The sequence below is a fragment of the Pinus tabuliformis genome, chromosome 2_2 (assembly GCF_031772625.1).
Source record: "Pinus tabuliformis cultivar Carrire ecotype Pingquan chromosome 2_2, CPIR1, whole genome shotgun sequence".
In the NCBI taxonomy this organism is placed as follows: Eukaryota; Viridiplantae; Streptophyta; class Pinopsida; order Pinales; family Pinaceae; genus Pinus; species Pinus tabuliformis.
In genome coordinates this window covers 375,362,027-375,385,851 of record NC_142300.1, presented here as the reverse complement: position 1 = coordinate 375,385,851, position 23,825 = coordinate 375,362,027, and positions in this window count along the sequence as shown.

The following is a 23,825-nucleotide window of genomic DNA, read 5'->3' as shown; positions in this document are numbered from 1 at the left end:
CCATAGGTGGGAGGGGAAAATTGTATTTTTGACAGGCTTTGTTGAGATTTCGAAAATCGATACAAATTCTAATATCCCCGTTTTTTTTTCTAACGGGCACCATGTTGGAGACCCATTTGGAATGTCTGATGGGGAAAATTATTCTGGCTCTCAATAACTTATTTAGCTCAGTTTTTATCTGATTTTCTAAATTGGGGTGGATTTTTCTGAGTTTCTGTTGGACAGGTTTTTCATTGTCAATCATAGGGATAGTATGTTGAATGATAGAAGTGTCGTATGTCTTCAGCTCGTCGTAATTCCAGGCAAAAACGTTTTTGTATTGTCTCAAAAGACGGATATATGCTAATTTTTCTTCATGGGCTAGGCCGTGGCCTAGATTAACGTTTTGTGGTTTCTCATCGGTTCCTAGGTTTACTAATTCGTAGTTTAGAGTCGAACTGTAGAGCTTAGAATTGGTAGACCTTTTAAACCGACTTTTCAAATCATATAAGTCTTCTAACTTGACCACCGATTTAGGTATAGCATTATCAGTGCTATTTTGTTGTATTTGGTGATCTTGACGGTCTTCGTCAATTATTTGATTGGAGTAGGATCCTTCAGAAGTGAGGAAATTTACAATGTCAGGATCGTCATTGAATACTCTCCAGTTTGTGATGTTGTCAGGGATGGATGGTCTAAAGATTAATTCTATTGAGAATCTATCTAGACTAAAATCTTCGGAGGGAATAAGTCTAGAGGCTACGTTAGCTAACAGGTCTGCGCTCGCATTTTGGAGTCTTGGGATTGACGAAATATTGAATGCTATGAAATGTGCAGTCAGATCTTGTACTAAAGATTGATAGTGCTTCAAATGACCTGATAAGAAATGTATGGTGTTACGTACCTGTTTGATGACAATCTCAGAGTCTCCGAAGACTTGAAGGTACTTAACGTTCAACCCGATTGCTTTGTATAGGCCTTGCACCAACGCCTCGTATTCCGCTGTATTGTTTGTGCAATCGAATTCAAGTCTGCACGTAAGCATGGTCTTATTTCCGTCTGGGCTAATCAGAACGCATCCTGCTCCTGCTCCCTCGTTAGATTTAGAGCCATCAAAATATAATTTCCAAAACAAAGACGTATTTACAGGGTTATCTAAAAAATTAACACATTTTGAATTATCAGTTTGGGAAAAATTTTCGACTTGGGACAAAACTGAATTTTCTAAGTAAGGTGAGGTATGAGCATTGAAATTGCCGAGGAAAGAATCTACCGAGTAATTGCCTATGATACTGCTGTTGTATGCTATTGCTTCATTTTCTCCCTCCAATTCCGTTACTATGTACTTCTGGTGTAACTCTTGTTCAACCTTTATTTGATTCGGTTTACCATTGTAGGGTAACCACATGTGCGACCAGTCGGTTGAGAAATATCCGTGGAGTTTTTCAGACCAATCCCTGCTAAGAATCAAGCCATAGAATTCTGGGATATCAGCTACTAGAATGTCAATAACCTGACATACCTTCGGGTTAGACGACAATCTTATGGTCACTTGATTAAGTTCACCAATCACTTCGACTTGAGATCGATCAAGTTGAACTATGCGCACTGCGGATTTTTGTGGTTGAACATTCAACTTGGCACATATTGATCTGGGTAAAATATTCATTGAAGCACCAAAATCAACCAAACACTTTTGTACATTTTTATTGAAAATCTCATAAGTGAGGAGAAAAGGGGGAGTATGAGACCTTGATCTTCCTCCAATCAAGGCAATGTCATTTGGATCAACCTTATTGATCGTGTTGGTTGGAGGTCTTCCCATGTTGTGGGAAGCTAAAGCTGTAGGCAAAGATGTAGTAGGCACGACATGAAATTCTTTCATCATTATTTTCTGTTGATGTTTCAATTTTCTCAATTCATAAAGAGTGATATTAGCCCTAGTCTTTTTCATGTCATCAATAATATTGTATTCCATTTCATCCGACACTATCAGTGTTTTTGATGGAGGTGTTTGATCTGATTGGACTGGGCTAGATTGGGTCGCTTTAGTGGTTTTTTTCTTTGTTGCGACCTTATCTTTTGTTGCAGGGCTTGCGCCCTTCTATTTAGGGGTAGTTTGGGGAGGATCAAGTTGATTTTTGCTTCGTGTGCTAACCGGAAATTCTTCTTGATCTTCTTCTTGTGGGAGGATGAAATCCCACATTCCTTGTAGTTCCACAACTTCTTCATCATCGGTCTGCCCTTCAGTGGTATTCTCTTCTTCTTCTTCTTCTTCAGATTCGATGTTTGAGATAGCATTGGGTGGTTTCACATCCATTGAAGGACTTCTTTTAAAAGTTTTGTAGGGCTTTTTGGAAGAAGTTTCTACTATTTGTTTTTTTATGTCAATCATCTCATTGGACATGGCCTTTAATACTTTTTGTAATCCTTCCAAATCGAAAGGGTCTTTCGTTTGTTTCTTCTTGGTGTCTTCCTTGAAAGAGATTTTCTTAGATTTGCGTTCTTCTATCGCAGATCTCTTTTCCAGGGCTACTACGCGTTTCTCTACTGCTATCGCCTCTGTCAAGTTTTCAACCAAGGTTGTCTTGTTTGCCCTATCTACGAAGATCGCCAAGTTTGATGGTAAGGCCGTAATATACCATTCACATCTTACTTCCTTGCTGGGTTGGGAAGCAGCGGGAATTTTGTTGAGGATTTTATTGAACCGTAAATTGAAATCTTTAATGGGTTCTCTAGCCTCGGCTTTAAGATTGGATAGGTCATTGATTAACGTCGCCGTTGATCTGTCATCACCGAAATTGGTAAGGAATTGACTTTGAAAAATGTCCCAACTTGTGATAGACCTGGAAGGTAATGAAAAGTACAATGACCCGGCTGTTCCTTGCATTGTATAGGGAAAAAGCCGGACGATAGCATCTTAGTTGGTAACTCCGTTGAGATTAACAGAAAGCATGAAATTATTAATATGCTCTTCAGCTAGCATGCCTGCTTCTGGATTGAACTTGGGTAGCCATTTCTCAGGATGGGCCGGTATTTGGCTCAGGGGTGGAGGCATTAAAACTACCCCAGGATTGTTCCATGGAGACTGGGCCATCATTGAGCTACTAGTAAATGAAAGTGCAGAGGATGACCCCTGATGCTGGGAAGATGAAGATATTATGATCTTTGATGATTGAAGAGGAGGGGTTGCGGAAGATGGATGAGTGATTTGGAATGAAGATGTGGGTGGCTAACTTCGCGGTGAGGGAGTTGAAATGGACGAAGTAGATGAAAGAGTCTCACTGTCAGACTCTGGTGGTGTTTTCCTTGCTCTTTTCCTGGTGGGGAGAGGGAATTCAGTTGGCTGGATGCCAAATTTTTCACTCTTCAATCTGGTCAGGGGATGAGCAGGATTGTACTGCGAAGTCACGCTGCTTTGAGATTTATCAGACCTCTGAGTAAAAATAGAAAATCCCTAGAGTTTGCGAATTAGAGTTTGAACTTCAGGGGGTTCAACGGTAAATTGGTCTGAAATATCAGGGTATGTAGCAGCGGTGGATACTCGAGCGACTTCTGATTCTGGATTTAAACGTACTGGGGAAGTCGGGGGAGTTGATGAGGGCGATTTACTCTCAGAATGGTATTTAGATTTTGATTTAGGTGCCATTCATAGTTCGGGCCCTCCTTCTAGTGCCAAATATGTTGAAGCCCTGAAAATCAGCTCGACAACAAGGGGGATACCCACCCGGTCCGGACCTTGGTTGGCAGCTCCTTATCCGTTTGGTATAGCGGGTCCGACTGGGGATAACGGGACCAGTTTCCTAATCTAAGGAGTGTGTGCGTGTGTAGAGTTGGATGATACTGATCTAGGAGTATTTAAAGCTAATTTAATTCAAACTTCTAAACTAACTCTATGCTATTGTAATCTAATGAGAAACAACACATCTAATCTACGCTAACCCGGGGTGTATTTCTTCTATTATGCGATCTAAAGAGATTTCAAACAATAACTGGTAATAAGATCATTCAGCTATCATAAGAATAGAAATCAATTAAGATAAACCACTCTGCATAAAAAGTTAAGCAAAACAGTTGTGAACAACATATCGCATAATAAGTTATTCATATATCAAACACAAATAAATGATTCCACCATACAGAAGTGCCAAATGGTAACCCACACATTCATGCATTAAGATATAAACAACTGAAAACTACATATCACTTTAAGAATATAAGCAGAAATGGTCAAGAGATAAAAGTACCATTTATGACTGGTTCCACTCATAAGCTTCAAGAAACAACGATTTATCTCTACTTGTTATAATATCTACTAAGAGTACAAAAGTGCAACATCAGTAGCAGACATTAAATGCAAACATTGAATAAATCTCGATCCATCCATTCATCAAAAACCCCCTCCGAGGGTGCAAAAGTGCATGTTCTGAGGACAATTTTTTTGACAAATTTCTGGACCCTTCTCCAAATGCCTGAGAAGGGTTTAAATACTGCTAACTAATTAATCTTAATTACATAAATTTAGGACACGGTTTCAAATGACCGCCCTTCTACTAAAGCAAATTTATTTCTAAAAATTGAATCTAATTTCTAACCGTTTCTGTATTTGCTCCTCAGTGCTGTAAGCAATGTAACATTCGCCTGGGGAGAGTCAGCTGATCGTCTTTCCTTTTCGTTTGAGTTACAAAAATAGAAATAACAAGAGCTGGAACCGCTTTCTGGCAGACTTAGAAGATATTTTCGAAAATCTTCCTCTGGTTTGGTGTATTCACTGTGTGTATACTTGGTAATAACCCAAATTTCTCTCAAACTGATTGTGCTTTTGCTATTTCGGTTTCCGGCCTTGCGAATGACTGAATAAGTTAGGGATTTTGCTCTCTGAACAATTCTCTGTATTGAAAACTGCCTCCGTTCTTTGTTCCAGGCTTTTCTGGTGCGTTTTCCCTCTTTAGCATTTTTCTTTTTGCTTTACCCAGTCTAAGCTTCAGGATCTTTTGTAAACATGCTGCTTTTGTGCGCCTTTGACTCTGGCCGTTGGATGGTCTATTGACATCAGCATCTGTTGAGTGATACTTCGGAATCCGCGGTCCTGTTGCATGCGGCATCCGTTTTCGAAGGCATCTCTTCTCTGTTCTCTGAGTATTGACGCTTTCCCCTTTGCCTTAGATGTTTCCTGCACATTGCTTTATGTTAGTTGCTGTCTTACAGTTTACGCAAAGGAAAAGAGTAATGACGAAAAGATTGACATGAAAGCTTTAAGTTCTAATGAATGCATAATCATGACACCCATAATGAACTGACTCTTCGAAAAACACAACACAATCCTTCTTGGATACTTTGGCGTACAATCATTAATTTCTTTTAAGGCGCGCGCCCAATTTTGGTATACAGACAGCTTTCCTTGAATACTATGTCGAGGAAAATTTGCGATGAGTGATTTTTGCGACTCGCATCGTAGTATCGAGGATTGCATCGTCAAGATATGTCATCGCAGGAATTGATGGTCGCAACATCGTAGATCGCAATATCGCAGATCGCGAATAGTCATCCAATCATTGTGTGCTGCTTATGCGATGTTGCGATATACGACGTCGCATATCGGTCGTCGGTGATTCCTTAAGTTTTTCATTTAAGAGCGCTTCACAATATATGCGATGCGATGAATTTCGCGTCGCTTCTTCGCAGCTTATTATGCGCATAGGAAAACGTTTCACTCTCTTCTTGCGATGCGATATAGCTTTGGGGAGTTAAAATACAAGAATTTTGATAAAATGTTTTTTGGATTCTTTATTAAGGGTCCCCATTTGCTTGGTGTTATCGCTAATACCAAACAAAGAGGGGGGTTGTTGGTGACCACAACACATCCCAAAACACTTGCCAATACCTTAAATTATCTAGAACAGCAGGCTGGTGTTTGACATGAATTTCAAACTTCTTGTTGGAGTTCATCGGATCTTCAAATTGCTTTCCATAGTGGTGAGTCAATCTGCAATAATGTTCTGAGTCCGAGGTACTGCTATCAAGGTATATTAAGGAAACATTCTCAAAATATCTAGGACTAAATTTCTATAGGATCTCATCCACGAATGATTTGCTTGATACTCTCCCTTTACCTGTTTGATCACCGGCTCTGAATCACCATAGGCAAAAATCCTTTTTTCATTCAGTTTCTTCAAAATTTTAAGACCTGTAATCAAAGCTTCATACTCCGCTTCATTGTTAGAGCAATCAAAAGCCAACTTGTAAGAACATACTCTAACATTACTTGGGACTTTGGTAGGCTAAAAAGCAGGGCTGCAAATCCAAATTCCTATACCAGCATCGTCCTTACCCACAACGCCATCGAAGTCCATGCTCCAAAGGCCAGCTTCGTCTTCTAGATGCTGAAATTATGTTTCCTTCTCTATCTTACCTTGACTGATTACTTCATTTTTCTACTCTTCACCGACCTTGTGATGTTGTGTAGGTTGCTCAGAAGAACTTGCTATTTTCCCTTTTTCCTGATTAAGGACTGCCATAAAATTTTCGAAAATTTCTGGTATAACATCTACTTCTACAATCTGAATATCTACATCATTTAATCCACTATTAGAGTACAAAACAAATGATTCTAAATCAATATGTACAACATTTATTGGATGATTCACAGGCTTCTCTTTACTAGTGATCATGTATTTCATTTTCTTCTCCCGGTATAATTTCCTCAATTGACCGAAAATGGGAATGGTAGCATAAGAGAAGTCAAGTTGTAAAATGCCCTTGAGTTTAGCACCCCACGATCTAGACAAGAGCATACCGATTCGAGGTGGAATATTAGCAACAACCACATCCATCAAAACATTTTTAGCTGGGATTTGATCTAATGACACTACCAAATATTTGATAAGACCAATGCAACGAACTCTACCGTAGTCAAAGAAGTTCAAATCATGATATTTCCAGTAATATCCAAGCCCAACTTCTCCATAATGGCTTTAGGCATCAAATTATGAGAAGATCCGGAATCCAACATGGCATTATGAAGAATGTACTCATGCAATCTAGGATTCAGATAAAAGGGAGGAACTTCACTATCTTCAGGTTGACCTTCTATCGCTGGACCAAAAATTAGTTTAGGATGATCATCTTCAACATTTACCATGTCTAACAAGGGGTCTATTTGAAAAATTCTAGATACATGGTGTTTGTAATTGCTATTCTTTACCAGTTCAATTAAAGGAATGGACACCTTCAATTTAGCAATTTCACTTTCTAAATTAAAAGATGAAACTTTTTCTACCTCTTTGACAGTAATGTCCTTCTTTTCTACTTACTCTTTCGCTGCATTTTATTGATTTTTCTTCTCCTTTGCAACGATATTTGCTGATGGTACTTTGCTCGAACTCGGATCAGCAAGCTCTTTCCCTTTCTTCTGAATGTTTGAGGAGTCATTCTTTGATTGCAGATCCTTTCTTTTTTGAATGTGATTAATCGGTACATCTCTGCTCCTCAAAGAATACTGCCTCTGCTATGTTGTCAAAGCATTCATATAACCTCGCTGATAATCATCAGATTCAACCTCCAAAACTACATCATTTGCTAATATGTAATCTTCATCCCTTTGAATGTCTGGAACCTCTGCATATTCTTCATCTTCCGTCAGAAAAATGGGCATACCATCGGCAGTGAAAAAATGGTTTTCTTCAATTACTGGATCATCATCATCTTCTTCTTCCATTCCCTGAACATAATTCTACTGCAAAGGAGTTCTGATCTGCTGTTGTTGTGCTGGTTGGTCCGGTGCCTTTTGTTCCCTCTGCTTGATCCAGAATTGGGGCTGCTGTTGTCCTCTAAAATTTGGATTCCTGATTGGTGGTTCAGGTCTATCTGTGATGGTCAGCCGGTCAACCATCTTCTCCATTGTTCGGATCAAAGTGTCCATCTTGACATCTGAGGTAGATGCTTCCTCCTTTATGGTCACTCTCTTTTCAGATCTCATTCTTGCTCTTTTGGTCAACAGATTTGCTTCTACACTTACAATGTTCTTCTGCATGTCTTCTAGAGTGGTGGGATCACATTCCCGTAACTGATATGCCATATCAGTATCTAAACCTTCTGGAAACTTAAGCAATGCTAACCCCTCTGGTGGTTTAATATTGGCCGGAATAGCATTATAGACTGCATTAAACCTCACACAATAATCTTGCACACTTTCACTGACATTCCTTTTAATATTTTCGTACTCAGACAAAATTTGGAGTGGATTCTTCTTTACCTCCCACCGATCCAGGAATTGCCTATGTAGTATTAGCAAAGTGGTGATAGAGGCTGCAGGTAAAGCTCTGAACCATTTTCAAACTTCACCTCCAAAGCTTTGGACAAACAATCTCATAGTCACATCTTCTATCTCTACCTCATGAAGGTCAAAGAAGTCATTCATTCTATCAACATGTTGCTGAGTGGTAATTTTTTGAGTGGCATCAAAAAGAGGTATTTTACTTTGGTAATCAGCGGGCATATCACCAGGATTCTGAGGTAAAACAAGGGGTGCATACCGAGCAACCATGACTCGAGGTGGATTTGAAACAACGATTGGACTACTAGTGTTTAATGGAGTGGTTGATGGAGTAGTAGGGGTAATAGGTGTTTGATAGGATATGATAGGTTGAAGGGGAAGGGTAGGTATAAATTGAGGTTGGGATTGAACTTCAAAGATTGATGGCAATAATGATGAACTAAGGGTAGTGGATGCTGTTTCAGAAAACTCAGGGATCTTAGTAGTAGTAAGGGATGATTGAGGAGAATTTAAGATATACTCATCAATTGACTGGTTTGCCTTTTGAATTTCGAGATCTACATTAAACTCTAGGTCTAGAACAATATCGTCAAGTGCACTTTTAGATTTGTTTCTAAATAGAAAAAGGTCAAACGATAAATCAAAAGAGAGATCTTCTAAGAACAACCACTCATTTGGGCAGGAATCTACTTTTATCGAAGGTGTCAAGCTGACTAAACTTTCTTGTATTTTGAGTCTTCTTGAAATCAAGTTATGGTTATCCACTACTGTGGTGGGATTTGTATCAAGATTGGCCCTAGTGTACTTTCTCGAAGCCAGTGTGCTCAAATTTTGAAGTTTTTATATTGCTTTACAACTTTCTATTTCAGCCTAGTAAATTCTAAAACTCATCATCCAAAGTTCAAGAATTTAAATGAAAGATATTACCGGGGTGATTAGTCTTTCTTCCCCAGTATGGTCGCCACTATGTTATCACCTAGATTGACCTCAGGCTGAAGGGAGGCAATGTCAGGGTAACCACAAACCAAGCTTAGCCAAGTAGCTAGCCCTACTAGGCCGGGAGAGGGCTCTCTCCGTAAGGATCTCAGTTAAGATGACTGGATCAGGTAAAGGATTTTAGGCTAGGTATAGTAGCTCGAAAGTTTTGATTGGATTTTGTAGAGGTTTTGCTGGATTAGGAGGAGCTAGGCAGTTTAGGTCTCAGAAATTAGGTCAGAAATGCAGGGTGTTCTATGGGGCAAGGTAGGCAGAGGCTTTAGCACTCTTGGGCTTGATGGGGTGAGATGTTTAGACTGGTGGGAAGCTAAGAAGGGCATGTGACAATCATGGATCCTTCCTGGACTTCATAAAACATGAAATGATGAATGATTTCCCAAGGCAGAGCACTGATACAATGGATTCTACCTATCAAACTTGAAAACATTCAACTAGAAGCAATGAAATGATAGATGGCATACATAAAAACATATAAATATATAATCAAAGAAGAAGAAGCTGTACTATAACTCCATACCACAGGGATCCCATAAAAATAACTGCAAATCTTATTAATTTCCTGCCAAACTGCTTACAAGGGTGTACAATCAAGCTCTGAGCATCCACACTGAGTCCAACAAACAAAATGACTAAGAAAATACATTATACAGGCCTCAAAACAACTAATCCTAGCCTCAGGGGTCGAATCCATGAGAGGAGGAGTAGTTGCACAAAAGAATGAACTGAAAGTTAAAGACTAGGGTGATCAAACTGACTCATCCCTAATATGAAACAAACTAATTCATTACATGCCACTTAGGCCATTCATCTGATGTATCTACTCTAGGTAACAAAAATACACTTTAATTACATCATCATTATGAATTACATCAGTGAAAAATCAAAATTCCATAGGTGAAAAGTATCTTCTGAGAGATATAGTGAAAAATTTGGCTGCCTGTCAAGTGTGCAGTGCTAGTGTCAAACGCGCAGTGCCTGAAGGAAGTGTTCAACGCCATCTTCAGGGTGAGTTTTGACTGCCTTCCCGGTGTCCAAATCTAGCTTAGGATAGCTCATTGGAAAGCTTATCCTATCTAGTTTCCAAAAATTCCCATAGTTTCCAATTTCAGCTTAATTTGCCACTCAAAAACTGCAATCTCCCATGACTGCTGAAACACGCAGCACCTGGCTCAGAAAATAGATACAAACATGATTTTTAGGTGGTTTTTTTCCTTTTCCACCTAGTAGTTTTGACTTTCAAACCTAGAAACATGGTTTTGTTGAGTTTAAATGGTCTTCTGAATCCAATGGTGCTGGCCATTCCTCCAAAAAATTCCCCAAAAAAGTGCGCAGTGCCCTAGGTGTTGCGCGTTTGACCAATGGATTGATATAAAAATTACCTGAAGATAACAGAAAATGCCTAAAGCAAAAAACTGAGTTCAGGGTCTACAAAATTTGTTGACATAAATGATGCTAAAGGTGCCTAAGCATGGAGAGAAGCCTCCACCAATAGTTCAAGCTTGTTATTCTCCTTCTGATGAGTTAAGGCCTCAATTTTTGCATGAGCCCTTTTGAGCTTGGCTCTAGCGATTTTGTTTCTCATGGCATAGTATTTGGCCATTCTTCTTTGAATATCCGTATTTCTATTAGGTTTAGCTAATAGGTCCTCAATATGAGTGTTAGCCCTCTCAAGTCAATATTCCCAGTTCTCATTCATCATTATGCCAAATTGTTCATTTAAGGTGAGTTGGTTGGCAAGTTGAGCTTCTTTCTATCTTTCAAGCTCCAAATCTCGTTTTAGGCATCTATTCCTAGGCCTCCTCCTGGGCATTTCTTCCTCCATGGGCTCAGAATAGTCACCAAAGGCTTCCTCAAGTTGGACTTTAGTCTTTTCAGCTTCCCTTTTAGCTTTGATGAGCTGAACTTCCATAAACTCATGCTTGGTCTCCATTTGCCTATTTTCCTATTCGTAATAAGATATGATGTCTTTTTCTCTTTGTAGATTCACCTGCAACTCACTTATCAATGCTTCTTTCTCCTTGAAGATCATTCTAGTTTTTTCCTTTTCAACTTCCTCATCTAAGTCCACTAATTCAAAATCTTGCTTAGTTTCATGGGGGTCTTCTTCCTGTTTTTGCATTTCTGTTGAACCATTTTTTGCTTTCCTTTCTATACCTTCTTGGCTAATGAAGAGAGCAAGGTCCCTCCCATAATCTGTGGGGCAAAAACTTGCCTATTTCCTCTCTGATAGGTATGCACCACAGTATCTAAATTAGTCCTTCCAGGCTTGCTGCTTTGACCCTCATCACTTTGTCTTTGTCACTGTCTTCTTTCCTGTCAGATGAAAGAATAGGTCCATGGAATGGTGATAATTGGGGTGATAATGAGGGTGATAGTGGATGATATGAATAGTGCATGGGCTGAGATGGAGGAATTGAGGTTGGTGGATGAGATGATGATGGAATGTCTTGAACATTTTGAGTGGAAACTTGAGTGAAAATGGGGTTAGCTATAAATTTACTCTATGCAATGTGAACTTCTTTAAGGTGATAAAGAACTATGATCTTTATGAGGGAATGGTGAAATAAGCTTTTCATTTGATCTTTGTATTCTCTTCTTTGGGCAATGTAAGCCATCTTCTCAACACTCCTGAAAAGATAGTAGGGTATATTGAGCATTTTAACCCTAGTGAAATGCATAAGTAACCGGATGTGGTAAGAATAGACCCTAGAGAACCTACCCTCACATGAAAAATACTTCATTATAATCTTCATCATAGGTGCATATCTGTCAAGGAGGTATGAGAAAGGGAAATAGCCTTTTCTTTCACTTCTGTACCTAGGTTTGATGTATGGTTCATAAAAATGTGCTTCTATTTCACCCTGCTTGAACCATTTTTCCCCAACTTCTGGAATCCCGGTGGCAGCTGATATGATGGCAGCAGACAATGTGAAGGTTATGCTTGCAAGAGTGACTTGGTTATCTTGAATTTTGGTTATGAAAAGCCTAGTCAACTCAGGGTGGTACTGGACTGCTTTGACCTGCTCACAAAACTCAAAACACTCTAACCATTTGAAGGATGTCACTTTCATAGGAGAAGCTAGGAGCTCTTTGAGATCTGTGGGCTAAAACCTATAAATTTTCCCTCCTTTATGTGTCCTTCTCTTCTCTATGATTCCCTCTCTGTCTGATCCCTCTTCTTCACTGTGTGGTCTATATCTTTCATCAGCCATGGTGTCTTTGTTATGAAACCCTAAGTAAATGGTGGGGGAATGCAAGTGTTTAGGAAGGAAAAAGGAGAAGGGAAAGGTAGATGGGGAGTCTGATAGGTGTAGGGATAGGGGTCTCCAAAAGGGGATATAGGGTATTAATCAGGTAATTTTGGGGAAATGGGAAGCTTGCTTGAAAAATCGGGGTTTAGGAGAAAAACTAGGGTTTTGAATGTAAGACTAGCACCAATCTTGATTTCATTCTTCAATCATTGAGGAAACAACTTTTAGGAGAGGGAAAATGATGTTTTGAAGAAGACATTTACTTGTTTTAAGGATGAGGAGGTATAAGGACCACTGAAGAACAAATAGGGGCAAAACTGGCCAAACGCGCAGTGCCCAGAGGAAGTGCGTAGCGCCTGTTAGTGTCGGTCTTGAGCCCTCCATCGGTGATCAAAAGCTCTTTGCATTTTGCATAAGTAGGTGTCTCATCAGTGTTAGTCTTGCATCCCATTAGGAATGCCATAACACTGATGGAGGAGCTGGTCTTTTGTTCCCTTCTTGGTTTTGCTGGAGCAGGTCATGTCATTTAATGAGCTTGTGTTATACTTGTTTATTTTAGTCTTGAGATCCCAAGTCTTAGGTCTAGGGTTTTAAGTCAAAAATCACTGCAAGGTCATGAGTCAAAGGTTCATGTGCCCAACAAACCAGAAGGAAGCATGTACATATGTTTCATTAATATTTTTCATCAGTTGCAGCTCATTTATACCTTGGTTTTAAAAACTCTGTTTTTAAACCCAAGGTCATGTGACATTTGCAAAAATAAAGAAAATTTTCAAAATTCTCCAAAATGCTGGCAATAACCCTGGTCTCCTCACTAGCATCCCTCAGATGGCTAACCTGCAAAAAGAACGGAGTTAAAACATTCAAAAGGCCAAAATCAGGACAAAATGAACTCAAAAACAGTGTTAAATTGAATGCCAAAGCAAAAACATTACAAAGTTGGTTTGGTAAGTTAATTTTTTCAAATTTGGGCATATAAAGGCCAAATTTCCCTCTAAGGAGCCTCATTATGCATTTGAGAGCAAGCAAACACACTTGAGAGGTCGAAGAAGGCGATTTGCAGCAAAATTGGGTATTTGCTTGGTGTGCGACCACTCAGGTAGGGTGCGCGACCACTTGGGTGGGGCGCGACCACTCAGCGCAATTTTTGCTGTGTAAATTTACAAGGGCGCGACCACTCAGCAGGGGCGCGACCACTCAGCACAGGGGCACGACCACTCAGGTCGATTTGCCCAGGAACCTCCAAAATCGACCCAAACTCTCTCTCATTCACTCAATCGGTCGAGGTAGGGTCTCTTTATACATTTGAAAGCTAGAGATATGAATTCATGGGCTTGATATGTATGTTATCACAGAAAAAATGCATGGAGAAAGGATAGGAATGATTGTTTGTGTTGTAGGCATTATGCTAGGGTTATGTTTGTTTTTCAAGGTTTATAATTCCTTTTTCCCTCCTTGGTTTCCCATTTTGGTTCACAAATGTCAGTGTGTCTCTCTCTTTTATCTCATTTGAAAACTATACTAAAAATCCCATCCCAAAGTTCCTAAAACCCTAACCCCTCCTCAAAACCCTAATGCCTATCTATCCTTCCCAAACCCTAATGCCTATATACCCTACTCAAACCCTAAAGCATTATCACACAGCAGTTAATAAAACAAAAGATATATAAAAACACAGCAAAGATAAAAAGAAATGTTATGAAAAAGAAAAGAGTATATATATATATGGAAAATGCATGTGCATGTTCGCCACAAAAACAGAGTCAAGTATTACCATGCCATAGCCTAGCCACTACAAGAGCAAAAAGACATATTGTTGTGTAAAAATCAGAGGCAAGGATGCTGTGTAAACATTCATGCCAAAATCAACAATATACAACTGTACATGATGCTCAAAATGGACAGTTTGCTGTGATAGGGTTTGCACAGGAACAATTGTTGCATCTCCCCAGTTTTAAACTCTGTTTTCCCTACTTTTCCCTTCATTAAAATCCCAGTTCAATTGCTCTATTCCTTCCCTAAAAATCCCAGTGCAATTGAAATCCCTCTTCCCTTTTGTCAACATGTAACTAAAGCCCCTTTTTTCCCTCATGACAAATGCAAACTAATGCTTTGTTTCCCCTTAGCATCAAAAGCACATAAACTTGAAAAAACAGAGTATGCTTATAAAGTACAGTCAAAGACAAATTAAAGGAGTAGCCTATTGATGCTAATGATTGATGCTACCCCATACCCCTATGATCATGCTGTCCTTTACCCCATGTTAAAAAAAAATATATTGTCCTTTCCCTTGGTGATCATTACACATATTTTCCCTAATAAAGTATTTATTTGCAAATGATTTCCAAATGATAAGAGATGAGGAACATGTTTGATATTTTGTGAATCAGTCCTTTAAATTCCCTGTTTTTATATATTTCCCTTTCCTTATTAAAAGTCCCCCCCCAACATTTCCTTCATGATTTTTTCCCCTTGAAAACAGCATACTTCTCAGCATTTTGCAGGCAGGGCAGCAATCAGTTGTGTTCTTTTTCTCCACCTTGCTCAATAACATCATGTCAACCACTGAAACTAATGAGCAAGGTGATGACCGGTCTTCTTCTTCGGAGTCTGAGGTACAGAGGCCTTGGAAGGGTGGCAAAGGTGGTCATCATAAGAGAGAAGAGCCCACTTCTCTAGTAGAGTTACAGGCTTGCCCTTTGCAAGTGACTTTTTTCTGGTACATGTCATGTCTTGAGTTTTGTGAGAGGTTGGCCCAGATTCAACACCACAGGGAGTTGGCCCGACTATTTGTTTTGCACCTTCATGATGGGCAGGTCACTCTTGCAGGGGTGAATTTTGTACTATCTCCAAAGGTGATTTCAGAGGCTACCGGGATACCAAATGTGGGTGAGGTGTGGCCCAAGCGCAAAATGCTGGATTATGTTTATTTTGAGCCATATGTTAGGCCAGCATTCATGAGTCATTTGTCGGGAATCTTTCCTTTCAGGTTCCTCCGGGCGGAGTATGCTTCTATTATGCGGCTTATCATGCACTACTTCACATGCGAGGGGAGATTTTCTCGGGTCTTCTCTTATCACATTCGCTTGTTGATGCACTTCACCCGGGTGAGGATGATGAACATCCCGGTTTTCTTTTTCCATGATATTCAGAGGATGGTGTCAGTGTTCCAGAGGCGGTCTCCAGCTCAGCAGTATCGGAGTTTGTGCCATCACGGTCTTATCCAGCTTATTGTTGCCCATCAGTTGACTCAGCAGGGCATTGCATGGGCAGACTTCATTTCCCGTGAGTTCTTTACACAGCCACAGCCAGAGCCAGAGACCATTTATGAGGAGGGAGGTCCATCACACCAGCCCGAGATTATTGTTCCGAGACATATGGCTTCTTCACCTCGAGTCACCTATCAGAGAGGTCATAGGACCTTATTTGCAGCAGCTCGACGAGTGCTTTCTCCACAGCAGGTGGAAGGGGTCTCGTCATCTTCTTCAGATCAGCGAGTGTTATCTCCACACCAGGTGGAAGGGGCCTCGCATTCTTCATCAGCAGAGGTAGTGCAGGAGGGCAATCAGCCCATGACAGAGGAGGAGAGAGCCGGTGACACACAGGTTGACCTCATTGATCTTGATGCTCGCTCCCCTACTTCAGATTTGCATGAGATCATCCGACAGAGAGAGGCGGAGAACCTCATGTTGCAGCAGAAGCTCCAAATGGCTCAATGGACCATCACTTATCTGGAGCAACGCAACAGACAATTAGAGGCGGAGAAAGAACTTGATGAGCTATGGAGGATCCGCGGTAATAGAGGCTTCAACCGTAGGAGGCCCGGTGACTTGCTTCCCAAGGAGAGGGAGTCCATGCTTATTCGTGTGAATGCACACTTGGAGAGACTGTTGGAGAAAGCCAACAAGGACAAAGGGCTGCTACGAAACATGAAGAACCATTATTGGGCAAGGTTACAAGTTTGTAAGGCAAAAATGAAGATACTCCAAAGGAAGTTGTCCGAGGCCCAAAAGAGGAAGAAGAAGACCAACCCGCTCCGTATCTTGGCTGAGGCCTCTCTTACTCACCATGATACTCACTAGCCTTCTTCTAGCAGCAAAACCAAGAAATTTTGAGGATTTTGAGGCATTTTTGGCATTTTTTGGCATTTTACAGGTTTTGGTCATTTGAGTGGTCTCACCCCCCGCGCGACCACTCATGGGGACAGCTCATATTGAGGAAAACTCTACATATTTGGATTTTTCATGACAAAATACACTTGGATATGGATGGGTTTCAAATTTTATGGGGATTTGGGCCTCCAAAAGCTCAAAATACATGCAACTTTTGACTTTCTGCCCCTTTTTTGAGTTGCAGAAAGCTGCCTTGGGAGAAATGATTTTTGAGGGGTCAAATCAACTCCAAATTCATAAATTCCACTTGGGTTGGAAATTAGACTCCCAGACCTTTCCAACGAGCTATCTTTCACCTGATTTGGACACCGGGAAGGCCTTCAACCAGAGTTGCAAAGGGGCGCGACCACTCAGGATCAGGGGCGCGACCACTCAGGGAAAATTGCCAGATTTGACCATTTCGGCCAGCAAAACACTGTTTTTACTCTTGGATGACTTTTGGGCATGTAAATAAGAAAATTTGGTGTAATTTTCATGGCACAGGGATGCATTTACTCTCCTTTGACACTTCTAGAACTTTCTTTGATGTAAATAGTGAAAATTTAATGCATGGATTAGTTTCCTAAGTTTTAGAGGCAAGTTGTTTTGACTGCCTATTATCTAGTTCTTAGTTTACAATTAGTTCAAACTGCTCCTAGGAAGCTGAGCTCGACCCCTAGAGGTGGGGAAAGGAGTTAGATCAGCTATATGATGCCTTCTCATCCTCATTTTGATGGTTGGACTCTTGAGGGAGAAGCTCTATTGTATATTTTACTTGTATCTCTGCAATTTGAGGAAAAGGAAGGCCAGGGTTTTGCAGACATCATTGTGGATTATTGTGGATTATTGTGTTGATGGTGTGTTTCCTACTTGTCATTGTAAGTGTGTTTATGTGTTCCATCTCTTATTCTATTGCTGCTAATTAAACAAAAGAAGTGATAAAGTTTGAATTCATGCATGCCATGCTCAGCTTTCAATTTTGTTTAATATTTATGTTTTCCACTGTCTAAAGAGGATTCAAAGTCATTGTTTGCCCTCTTTAGCTCCCTCTCTTTCTTCCTTGATCATCCATCTCAGCTAAAGGCATCAGCACAAACTCCTACCTTGCCCCAAAGACCCACCTGCAAAAACTGAGCTCAATCCCCACACCCTGAATTGCACTCCCTCCAAATTGCCACCAAAAACCCCAAAAAACTTTAAATCAACCCTCCTTATCAGTTTACTATCCTAATATCTTTGATCCTAATTGGTCAGCTAACCCCATTGAGAAAATACCTTGAGTCTGACCGGAGAGAGCCTTCTCCTTCCTCGTAGGGCTAGCTACGAGGTGTAATGGTTTGATGTAGCCTTGAGATTTGTCTATCTCAGCCTAGGTGAAATTTCAAGCGCTAACAGCGCCTAAAGGGAGTGCACAGTGGCTGAAGGGAGTGCGCAGTGGCTGAAGGGAGTGCGCAGTGCCAAGAGGAATCGCGCAGCGCCTCCACTCCTTCTGTTGATTCGTCCTCAAATTGTAAAAAACACTGTTGGGGTTTTCTCAATGTGTGGTAAGAGGGAAATAAAGAATATATGAAGGCAAAAAGATATTTATACACCCTTGAATTTAATCTTTATCTCCTAAAACCCCCTTTGCTAATGTTTTTTGTCACTTTCACCTTTTCATTTAATTGCTCTTGATTTTTTGACCCTTTCCTTTTTTACAGGTGGATGAATGCTCAATTGGACGTGAATTTTGCAGTGTTTGTTTGTCTTGCAGGAAGGAGAAATTCTTTGGTGCAGCTGAGATCCATTATTACATATAGGAACTTTAAAATTACATATGAAATACAAATAAAATTAAAATACTTTGTTTTCACCTCAAAAACATGTTTTTGAGGTGAAAATTACGTTAGGTTAAAACAAATAATAACTCAGTAACTTATGACTTACAAATCATCATGCTTGTTTTATCAGTCATCCTCATACCCTTGCTGACCTTTATTTACCTTTTAACATCAAACTTTTGATCTTGGTGGTGAAGCCCTAAGACCTAATGGAATCATTCCCTATGACCTAATCAAATCATGACTGCAGGTTGATTATGAAACCATAACTGAAGACGATCTGAAGGAGGATCATCAATTATACTTTATGAGGGAAAAATTTAGATTTTCTGAAGAGAAAACAACCATCAGTGGCTCATTATATCATGAGCTAATAGAATGATGCAAAATTTTCATTATGACACCCCTAAAATGAAAATGAAAAGAGTGAATTTTCATCCCTCATGGAAGTATGCAAATACTGACACTAACACCGACATGTTGTTGATCATATCTAGAACTGCTCCTTGACCTTTCTGAGTAGTACCATACTTCTTGTACAAATTGTTCTCACCATTTTTATTCCCACGCTTAGTGATTTTCTAAAAGCTGACTTAACATCAGCACCATAAACAGATAAGCCAGTGATATTGTGAATGTCAATTGCATGGATGGGTTATTCATCATCCAACCAAATAGAACCCCCATGAAGTCGGTTGGCCAAAAACATTGTACAACGCATTACCTCAACATGCTAAACAGATGCATGTCTCGTAGAAGGAGAAGGGTGGATTTCTTTAATTGATGAAAAATAGTTCTTAATTTCATGGTCGAATGGGCATTGGGATGGGTGTAAGGATCCATAAAAATATTAGTCCGGAGCATAGCGAGCATGGTGGAATCAGACAGGTCGCTATCCACAAGATAATCTTTGTCGTACTTTCCAAACCAATCATATTGGGAATGGATAAGAGAATCGATGGGGTACAAACTAATAGTGTGTTTGACTTAGTGAACCATATTGACAAGGTGATACGTATACACAAATTGGACAGGAGGATGAGCAGACAAAGAATATTGAGGGGTGGATGATAGCGGAGCAAGAGCCAAAACTGAGAATGAATGCCACGAAACGATGATGATGAGGACAAGAAGTGGGAATATATAGGGAAATTGAGACAGAATTAGACATTATTCATAGGAAATACGACATAACCTTTGAACTAATGACAATCAATCAAGACATGTATAGAGAGATGTGGTGAAGTAACAAAAAATCTAATGGAAGGATAAAATCTTATCAGGAATTGAAATACGGATTTGGTAGCTAACTCTGGCATTATTGGAAACACTAACAGACAGGACAACTAATAATAAATCTAACAAGAAAGATACGAGAAAATCTCCCCGGTCATGATTGGTTGCATCGGGTGGAAAAGGAAAATGGAAGACTCTTACAGAAAATATAATACTTACAAACTCCCAGACAGTAAAATTACTACCATTGACATGACTATCCTAACTCCTACCTAAGATTATCAGAAGGAAATATCACTTTACTTGGAATTTGAACCAGAAAAGTAGGGCTTAAGATGAGCACCATTCACCCATCTAGAAAACTAAGTACCATCGAGTTGAGTAAGCCGAAGAACTCCAAAATCTTTAATATTTGTACATAGAAAGGACCAAGTCGGTGCATTTGGAGCTTACAAAGATGATTGTTTTAGTTTCTATTATAGAGGAAGAATTGGTCACCTAAAGAGAAGGACATCTTCTTGATGTGGCGATCATCCCAAGCTTTATGCCGCTCCTTTTCAACCATCTAATGAAAATATGCAATGAATCAAGATATTTCCAGTTGAAACTGTTGCAAATAATACTGAGAGTGGGGGTGAATTAGTATTTACAAATCAATAACTTTTTCATTTCCATAATCAGATTTATATATGCTACTTCAGTGAAGGGAACTCGCATGTGCACACATATGTTCTTAATGCAAGTAGCATATATCCAGTGAAGTTATGATTCAGTTAATTCATCATATGTTGATCTTCAATCATTGCATCATTACTTCATTAAACATTAAACAGTAACCATGTGCAGTAATATAGAATAAACCATCACACATAAGCAACACACATGAACACCAATATTTAGGGTGGAAACCTAATGTGGATGAAAACCACCTGCTACTGCCGTCTTTGTCTTCTTTTAATAATAAGAAAATAAGTTTACAATCTTATACTAGTGTAGACTCATACCAATATGCAAGAACCCACCTACAGAAGGCTACAACCTTCTCTCTTTCTCCAGCTTCTTCTGGAAGGGAGCTACAACTCCCTAATTCTTGTACTAGTCAATATATTTAGTAGTACATAGGCTTCGACCTATAGAAGGCTACAACCTTCACTCGTTCTCCAGCTACTACTGGAAGAGAGGTCCAACCCCCTGATCAAATCACCATCCACTACTGGCAGGAAGCTTCAACTTCCTCACTAAAGGCTCCAACCCTCAGTATCCTCCAGGGACCACGTTTCATAAATTTTCACACTGGATGCTCCTGGTACACAACAACACTATATGTAGGCCACATTTCATCAAATTTTCATACTGGACCCATTAGTAACATTTAAGCTCAAAATCAATCACCACTACAATACAACCATCAAATACATATTCATCAACCAATCATTGAAACCCAATCAATCTCTGATATAACTGAAACCCAATAATCAATCTCTGATATAATCATAACTGAATCAATCAATCACTGAAACCTCTGGTGTACTGAATCAAACATTCACTGAAACCTCTGACATACTAAATCATACAAGCACTGAAACCTCTGACATACTGAATCAAACAATCACCAAACCTCTGTCACAAATGAATCAACCATTCATTCAAACTTAATCAAATTCAACCAAACAACTGGAATAGATAGATCACTGTAACCAGTACATAGATCTGACCCCAGATCACTACATCAATGACCAGAACTAACTGTAACTTCAAAAGGCATGTGTCAGAATGTATAATCTCCTTCAATGAATCCAACCTGCGTTTATACACTACTTCCTTTATCCCAACCTGCGTATATCTCTAAAGATACTGAATCATAAAACCTCTGAACCACAAATTGTACCAATCAGTGACATTCTGAAGATCTATTGTCATATTATAAAGTTCTAAAGAGATAGCAACAAGGATCGCCCTTCCTTCTCAATCAATCAATCAATCAGACTCAATTTCCTTATACATTCACTTCTACTTTCAGATCTAAGAAGAAATCATTGACAAACAACAGTAATACAACAGCAAAACAACATTATTGATATGATAGATCAGTCATCCCCGAACATCAAGCTTTTCTTTTGCATATGCTACTTGGAAGAGCCGAACCAGCATGTATATGCACCTTCACCAAAGTGAATCAGCGTATAGATCTGCAAATACTTACTTATAACTTCACTGCAATTCCAAACTTCAGACATACCCAGATCATCACATATAAAGGATAAAACATGTGTTTGCAAGTAGATCTATTCCATCCATTATTAGATCACATAATGATAAGTCATTATGATCCTGATCCATGATTATATCTCATCCATTATCAAACATTCAAGTGCATACTTAGTTCAGATCAAGCTAAGCATTAGAAACCCATAACATCCATATTTTCTTTTCATCTAACCCTCCATAAGATATTCATTACTTCTACACGTAGCCCTTTTATCTTCTCCTCCTTATATAGTTTTATCCTTTCTCAATACCTCGGATAAAAACAACACTTAGAGCCTGTGGTATTCTTAGACGGGATCAAATAACCATCACTTCGCTCAATATTGTGGGCTAATACCATGCTATTGACCCTTGGTATTATTTCACCTTAATTTCCTTAATTTTTCATCCCATACGCACTTTTTCTTCTATGAAAGTGCGTGCATACATATATGTTCTTTTTGTACAGTGAACCTGCGCGTACACACTCTTTTTGTATAGTGAACTTGTATATACAACTTAACATACCAGAAAATGTCCTTTTTCTTCAACTTCTTGATTTTGATATGTAGTCCTTTGTTATTTCATCCTATTCTTTTGTACCATTACTTTGTTCCCTCTGAGAAGACCTATTATAATGTGATTTTCCATTGTACATTACTTCTAAACTGATTCCTTTGAACTTCCCTGCATGTTGTCACATTTGTAAACACAACTGCCATGCATTCTGTCACATCTGATATCTCTCTAGTAGATTCATCTATTTACCGTGAGTTGTTCTGCTAGTGGGTTTCCATCAAGTACGACACATGTATCATAATTCCAACAATATCCCCCTTTGGACTTGATGGAAACCATGTTGGCGTTGATTACTGCAAGCTATAGAAACTATTAGAGATAACAAGCAACACCAAAATACTCTCCCCCTTTGAAATCAAGGGCAAAGGGCGGGTCAGGTTATTCTCCCCCTTTGATATCAAGGGTAAAGGGTTGACCAAAATGAAGACTTTCATATCTGAATAGTTGAATATGAACATTGATCATGCTCCCCCTAGGCACATGCTGAATTTTCTGATTAAACTCTCCCTTTGTACATGATGAGATGCACTATATCGTCCATGCTCCCCCTGAGCACATGCAAAGTCTGCAAAAATATTTTCCAAAAGAATAACATGACTTTATAACTCAACTTTGTGAGTATGACCTTCCTATCACTAATGACTCATACATACATCAATCTCCCATCAGAGTGGGGATATACCAAATTTGACTCATCTATCCAACCAAGTGGGGATATACAAATTGTTTATACATGACTTAAATATAGTAATTATTACATCATATGACCAAGAGGGACTCACTAAAATACTACGATAGACAGAGACATATTACATCATGGGTCTTTATATGACCTTTATATCGAATGATATTTATAACAGAGACCAAAGATCTAAACAAGACCATGATAGTCATTGTCAACTATCATACACCATGTATGATTTGCACTGCAAGCATTTGTCAGCAACATCTAGACTAGCAACCTGTATATGTCCATCATTAGTTCCCAAGATATGACCATGTAATTATAATCAACTAGTGAAAAAGTATGCTACATATAGATATCAACTCATCATCTTGATCTCATCAAGATCAACTTGCTCTATTTCCTTAGTAGAAAGAGCCTTATCATAACCTTATATGTCATATCTCCAAGCAGTAACACAAAATCATTCACATCATATCATATGTATGTGAAAACACCATATTCATCATCTATGATCATAGCATAATCATCAACAACTGCATGATCTTTCCACAAGAACCCTCAATATATCAACCATGTAACATCACTTGGAAACGTCCCACATCT